This window comes from Lactuca virosa, chromosome 3 (genome assembly GCF_052849685.1).
Source record: "Lactuca virosa cultivar CGN04683 chromosome 3, Lactuca_virosa_CGN04683_v6, whole genome shotgun sequence".
Lineage (NCBI taxonomy): Eukaryota > Viridiplantae > Streptophyta > Magnoliopsida > Asterales > Asteraceae > Lactuca > Lactuca virosa.
This window is the reverse complement of record NC_136428.1, coordinates 325,843,025-325,850,744: the sequence shown is the minus strand read 5'-3', so window position 1 is coordinate 325,850,744 and position 7,720 is coordinate 325,843,025. Positions and strand designations below refer to the sequence as shown.

Here is a 7,720-nt window from a genome sequence, read left to right as displayed (position 1 = left end):
AGCTTTCACGTGTTCATCAAGTGTTCTTGACTTGATACTCCTCGTCTTCGACCTTCCACTCTTCAAGAAATCACTCAAGTGAGTTCATACCCCTACATTTTCCAGTTTTATTTAGGTTTTAGGGGGGGGGGGGATACAAGTTAAAACACCAAAACATATTTGAAACTTAACTCGACAGCTTACAACAGAAACGTTGTGACCTGTTCACGAACTGTTTTACCCAACTTAAACTTAATATTTTTCAAAACTGTTTAATATGAAAATATTTCAGGTTTATACCTTTAAAATTACTACTTACACATCTCCATACAATGTTTCTACAATTTATGGTGATTTTTACAAAACTGCCTATCACTGCAACAACAAAGTCAGACCAGGTTGTGAAGATGAACATTTTCACACTGGTTTGAGACCACCAAAAATTATAGGAAAATTTATGAATATAGTAGACTCTTTTTTTAAACTCTCCGAGTTTACGGATTCGGTTTTCGACTTACGATGATTTTTTTATAAATATTCTAAAATAGTGACAGTTTAGGGTAAAACTGTCAAACACAAGTTTAAGAGTTATTCACACCTTGTAACATCCTGAGCAAGGTGTGTAAGATTTACACTTAGTAGTTTCAATATCATTTTCGTTGAAATACAAAGTCATGCATATCAAGGTTTCATTAAATCATAACGCACAACTGATAAACTATAATAGGTATAGTTTGAACATCTCATTTAACAAAGAAATGATAATACAATCGATTTACAAAAAGGGTATTTCATTACAAACAACGTGAACTTGTTAATGAATAAATTTGTGAGACATTCACCTTCGGGGTACTCTTAAGTACCACAGAAAAGTCCTGTAGTTATAATCAGAATATCTTGGAGGGAGAGCGTGATAGTTGTGTAAAGATCTATATTGGGTCTGACAAACCCGCACCTAAGCTGCTTGCAATAGCTAGACCGACAGGTCTGGGGTGACAAGTGTCATAACAATTCCGACGCCTGAAGAACGTCGAGTACGAGGTCATCGAGTTTTAGCATGGTTATAACATCTCACATGGGGAATTAACAAAACACACAGTTCACGGGGATTTAAGGAGTTTTATTTAAGTATAAAACCACACATAAGTATGACGATTTACTTACATATACTAAGTCTTGGTTCAGTTAAGACTACAACAAACCTTTTAGAAAATATTGGATTTTCTGGAAACAAACTTGTAACAAATATTAAGGAACAACATTCATCTTTCATTCATAAAACTGCTTATGAACTCACCAGCTTTATGCTGATACTCTTTCAAAAACAACTTGTATTCTCAGGTATACAGTAATACATGTAACCACAAGATTTTTTAAGGCAAGACGCTAAGGCGCAGATTTCTTTTGAACTATTTTGACATCTTATGTAATTTCTTTGGAAACATGTATTTTTTCAACGATGTAACCTTTTAAATTATATTTATGATGGTTGTGTTTACTTTCTTCACTATGGTTATGATATTAAGCATGACGTCCTCCGCCCTCGAACGTTTCTGCCGTTCTGGTTTGGGGGTGTGACACTCATCATGGAACGAACCATATCCAACAAGGTTCGATTACGCCTCTCAGTCACATCATTCAACTGTGGTGTCCTGGGAGGTGTCAATTATGAGACAATCCCACATTCCTTTACTGAGATACTCACCACCACGATCGGATCGAAGCATCTTAATGGTCCTGCCCAATTGATTCTCGACTTCTTGTTTAAACTCTTTAAACCTTTCAAAAGTCTCTGACTTATGCTTGATTAAGTAGACATAACCATATCTACTATAATCATCTATAAAAGTCACATAATAACGATTAGCATCCCTTGTGGCAGTTTTGAAGGGTCCACACACATCTGTTTGCACTAGATCCAACAAACCTTCACCCCTTGCATAGGAACCAGTAAAGGGTGACTTTGTCATTTTTCCAAGTAAGCATGATTCACAACTATCATCTGGCTTTAGGTCAAATGACTCCAAGACTCCATCCTTTTGGAGTTGGCCTATGCGTTTCTTGCTTACATGTCCAAGACGACAATGCCATAATGATGCTTTATCCAAGTTATTATTAGAAGAAGAATCAATACACAACACATTATTTCCTAGGTTATTTACAACAGACACAGCTTCATACACACCATCACAAGGTAACGCTTTAAAATAAAGAACATTATTAAAGAAAGCATTTATTCCACCAACTTCATTATCAAAAGAAAAGGTAAACCCTTGTTTGTACAAAGCATGAAAGGAAATAATATTTCTTGCCATTTCAGGCGAGTAACAACATTTATTCAAATCTAATGTAAACCCACTACTTAGCAACAAAGAATAAACTTCAATCTTGGTGACAGGTGAAGCTTTCCTATTCCCCATGATCAAGTTTATCTTTCCATGCTCCACATTCTCACTTCTTCTTAGTCCCTGCAAAGCAGAACATATGTGAATTCCACATCCTGTATCAAGGACCCAAGAGTTAGAATAGGGTGAGTTTTTATCATGGAGGAGATGATTTCATATCGCTCTTGAAGAGCACTCTGATGGTAGCGGTCCATCAAATCCTGGTGCATCTCAAAAGGATAGTAGTCATCATAGGACTTTTGGAGCTCGGCTGTCATAGTGTCCAACATGATGGATGCCACTTTGGTATCATCTCTTTCATGTGCCTCATATTCAGCGACCTCCTCAGGAGAAGCAGACGGCTCGGGTACCTTAAGCTCCTTGTCGAGGACATATTCCTTGTCCTCATACCGAGTGACCATCCTGATGTTCCTGATCCAATCCATAAAGTTGGATCCATCAAAGATGACTCTCCCACAAAGGTTCATGAGAGAGAAGTCGCCGGTAGGGTTGAGCCAGAAGCATCATTGTTGGAAGACATCTTGAAAAAGAAGAAAACAAGTTTAGATACAAAGCAATTTTTCAATGCTATAATGAGTAGATTTTTAAAAGTACATTGTTCTAATATAAAAAGTTAAAAACTGAAAGTGAGATTATATAATTTGGTAGATTTTCAAAGTATAATGCTTAATAAGAAAAAAGTTAAAAATAGAATATTGTAATAGAAAAAATGAGAGTAAGATGCTATAATTATGTGTATTGAAAGTAATTATCGAATTATGCATCGTCAAGTTGCAATAATTTGTGTATAGTAGTGTTTTTGTAAACCTATTTGTGGTAGGAGTAAAATTATTTATAACTGCTCTTCATATTATCGAATTATCTGATTATATAGAGTTATATAACTGGTCTTCATACTAGTCGCAAAGAAAACGATCATCAAATGGTAGGAGTAAAATTATTTATATACCTTTATTCCATATATGCATTTGCCAAAAAAAAGCACCATAAAAAATTTTACTCTTCAAGCAATAGGAGCACATTCGTGATTCAAGCATTACATCAAGGGGCATTTTTGTCCTATGTTGCATTTGCAAAAAAGTTCAACTTAACTTTCACATGATTTTCTCGGATTGTCATGATAATTAGAACTCATGCCATGATTTCACAGGAAGTGCTGAAGCATAGAGATGCAGCACAAATTGCTCCCATGGAAGCTATGCAAGAAGCTTCAGCTGCTGAAAGCTTACTTCAATGTATAAGGTACTTTGTGGCATAAAAATCAATCTTTTATAATATCAAATTAATCTATGTTCTAAAAAGATTTGCTTCTAATTTACACGAGGTATGCCATGTGAGCGCCACATCAGCATTGATTACTAAACCTTTTTTTAACTTTTTTTTTACAGGACTTATTCTGAGCTCTGTTCTTCCGCAAAAGAAGACAACCCACAGCCCACTATTGACCAGTTTTTGTCCATGAATGCTACCTTAAATAACATTCATCAAATTACCAAATCTTTAACAAAAATCATAAACCCTAATTCATCATCAAATCCCGAAGAAAACCCATCAGAAGAACTCATAAAACTCACATCTGATCGACAAAAAAATAGCAAATCTTTGGGTACACTCTGCCTTAATCACAAACTTATCATCTTTCACAGTGTACACCAAACAACCACCATGTTCTAGCCGCCGGTCAACCCTACCACTCGATGGCTCCACCAAGACCCCACCACCAAAGCCACGTAGGACTGTGGTTGACCAAAACTCCCGGGCCCCACCTTCAAAATGGGAAAAGGGGTCTGGTCTTTATGAGACGATAAACTTGGCAGAAATGTTGAAAATGGAGTCGGGTGATTGGTTTTTGGGGTTTGTTGAAAGATTCTTGGATGCTGATGTGGACATGGTATCGGATAATGGTAGAATCGCGGGGATGCTGACTCAGCTCAAGAGTGTGAGTGAGTGGTTGGATAAGATTGAGACGAGTAAAGATGAAGGGGAGAGAATTGATCGGATAAGAAAGAAGATTTATGATCATCTTCTTACACATGTGGAATCTGCTGCGGTTGCACTTGGTGGAGCCTCAGTAACATCACAAAGTGAAAGAAAAGCTAAAATGTAAAAAAAAGATTTCATTTTTTTTTGTATATACAAGAACCATAAGGGTGTTGTGGTATAGACGTATAGGTGTGGAGTTTTCGTGTAATTAGTTATAAAGAAAGTTCAAGTTTTGGGTTTGCATAGTTGTGGAACACAATTATTGAAAGTATATATAGAAGATGTCATGTGTGTGTCTTTTAGCGTTTTAGGATATGAAAATTAATAAGTGAGGCGAGGTCCAAGGTCGGAGACCGTGTGTCACCTTCTTTGTTCTGTTCTAGGTGGAGTTTACCAACGGGTTAAATGCAAGAAACAAGAATGTACTCTTATTGATTAGTTTATTATATTGTCATACTTTCATTTCTTCGTATTACAACATTTGAACTCTACATTGATCTAGTTATAACAATGTCATTGAAATACAAAAAAACTTTTATTGTTGTAATAAAAAAAATTCAATGCAACTAACGTTATAAATTCATGACGGCCCAAGATAATAGCCACACTCCATTCTTTATTTTAGACATTTTTGTGATTATATTGTGGATTCTAAGATGCTTCACCCGTGGTAATGGTTCAATTACACCATCGAGTTTAATATGAAGGATTGTGAAAGGGGAAAGTTTCTTTGACAAGCATCATGTGTTATGAAGGATTGAGAACCATCTTAGCCTTCATTGTTTAATTACAAAAAGTGAGTTTGGTTTCGTAGTTTTGTACACTAGGCTTCGTAATGATATACATTATTGTTTTGACATTCTATCACAACCTAGGCGTGATGACCTGATTGGTCGGTCTCTAACCGACTCTCAGTTTTGTGAAACTATAAATAAAGATGTTAGTTAGAATTCTTGATCACTTAATTAATTCTAAATTAATTCTTGATCAATACTAATTAAATAATATTATTAATATATTAGAACTTATAATATATTAATAAACCATAAGTGTTATTTCTCTCATTTTAGTCTATCCAAATGCATGATGCCATGCAACCCAAATGGACCATGCCAAACCGGGTCAAGTACATACCAGAAATAGTTATGGACTTAGACACCTTATCCAACAGTCTCCCACTTGGATAAGTCTAATAACTATAACTGCAAGTATGACTTCAGGAACCGATCAACAATCGTAGCTCTTTCAAGGTCTCTCGGAACTGAGATGATGATGATACGCCATTTAAGATAAGTGATCATATAATCCTCTGTTCTAGATATCAGCCGGACAAATACATGGAACAATGTCTTACTTATTGTCCAACAGTTTGTTTCCCGATTTCCGATTTGTTTGACATAGAACTTAATTGAACACATCAACTTAATTTTGACCGGGCCCGATACATGGGTCAACACAAAATCATCGAGGGGCCCATATATCGCTTCTAATCCAAGAAGGAACAGATAAACTTCAACTCATATGCTTGTTCTACTACTTGTTGAAGCATACACAAAGGCACGTTTTATAACATCGAGTTACCAATGCGTTTTCGTATAATCAATGCCTAACCAACTCATAGGCAACAAGTCATATCTCTAGGTTTGAAGACTTATATGATATTACCGTCTCACGATCACTCGAGATAAATTCCATGAAGTGATACCAGCGAGCGTGGGTTGAATCCAATACTCAGAACTTATGATCACTCATGAGTGTTGTAGCCATGTCCAACATCTTAGACCTCTACAACAAACTCATGACAGTCTTAATTCATACCTACTTCCAACATATGACCGACTGTGGAGAATTCGAATAATATGATATACCAAACATAATTATTCTGGAAGTCAAAACATGCAATTAAGCCTCGCAACCCCAAATCTTGATGTGGTCTAGATTAGGAACTTTTCCAATCCACATCTCATGAGGAGTTTTGGCAACTTTCTTTGTTGGGATTAGATTAAGGATATGGGCGGCAGTCTCTAAGGCATACCCCCAGAATGAGATTGGTAGCGAAGCTCGACTCATTGTGACAACTGTCAAATTCAAGTCAAAGTCAAAGTCAACAAGTCATAGTCAAACCCAACAAGTCAAACCGGTCAAACTTAACTAGTACTTGTATGTTAAAAGTTAATCTATAAAAATGTGCATTGGTATGCCAAGAATTCAAGTGTTTCGGATATTTTATGTGTATAGCAATGTAAAACCCTAAAAAGGGAGTTAAACGCATCAAAACACGACTATGGACCCTCTTGGGGACTTAAAATGATCATAACCGAATCATAACGGGGTTCACGAACCTTGCATTGCGCGACAATACGATAATATTGACTAAAAATGAATCTCTCCCAAATCTCCCTCAACTTTTTTTAGTCATCCGGGTCATCCCGACCCTTAACTTGGCCAAAAACCGCTTGAAACGGGAAGTTTACGTGAAAAACAGCTAAATAGGGCCGAAACCCTTCTTAGGGACCGAACCCCCTTAGAGGAGAACCTCTTGTTGGATAAGGTGTCTAAGTCCATAACTATTTCTGGTATGTACTTGACCCGACCCGGCATGGTCCATTTGGGTTGCATGGCACCATGCAATTGGATAAACTAAAATGAGAGAAATAACACTTATGGTTTATTAATATATTATAAGTTCTAATATATTAATAATATTATTTAATTAGTTTGATCAAGAATTAATTTAGAATTAATTAAGTGATCAAAAGATAACTAATTAAATATATGGGTAGATTATGTAAATCTTCCATATCTTATATAGTGGGCTAAGAGACTCCATGGATTATCAAGTTGGGTTCCACCCATAGGATGCTCCATGGGAGTTACAAACCCATGGGTCATGGAAATGAAGAGTCATGACACATTAGGGTTTACATGGTGTAACCCTAGATGTGTCAACACTATATAAGAAACCCATTCTCCACCAAAATCGGGACAATAAGAAACAAGAGGGCTAGAGCCGATTTTGCAAGTGTAAGATTCTCTCAAAGTTTACTCCTTTGTATTTGGTGTTGTGTGAAGCATTTGAGGCATCACACTTGGGGTGCTAGGCTCACAAGGTTTCAAGGATCATAATCAACAACAAGGTAAGTTATTCTATCTTTCATTCAAGTTAAAAATGTTCCCCATGTATGCTAGATAGGAATATAACCTTGGAATTCATCTTTGCATGATTATTAGACAAACATAGATCCAAGGTTATTAGGGTTGCATGTACACTTAGGAAGTGTTAGAATGCTCAAAACCCATCAGTGGTATCAGAGCCTAGGTTTGTTTGTTGTTTTTTTTGTGTGCAAATAGCT

At 36.3% G+C, this 7,720-nt stretch overlaps 1 long non-coding RNA gene across 1 annotated transcript; it reads left to right on the top strand.

Annotated features, from left to right (window-relative positions):
• The first annotated feature begins 3,532 nt into the window (after positions 1–3,532).
• Positions 3,533–4,831, top strand: LOC145167381 (uncharacterized). Its single transcript, XR_013741111.1, has 2 exons — positions 3,533–3,626; positions 3,773–4,831. It is a non-coding gene; the product is annotated as an uncharacterized LOC145167381 (long non-coding RNA).
• The last annotated feature ends 2,889 nt before the right edge of the window (positions 4,832–7,720 follow it).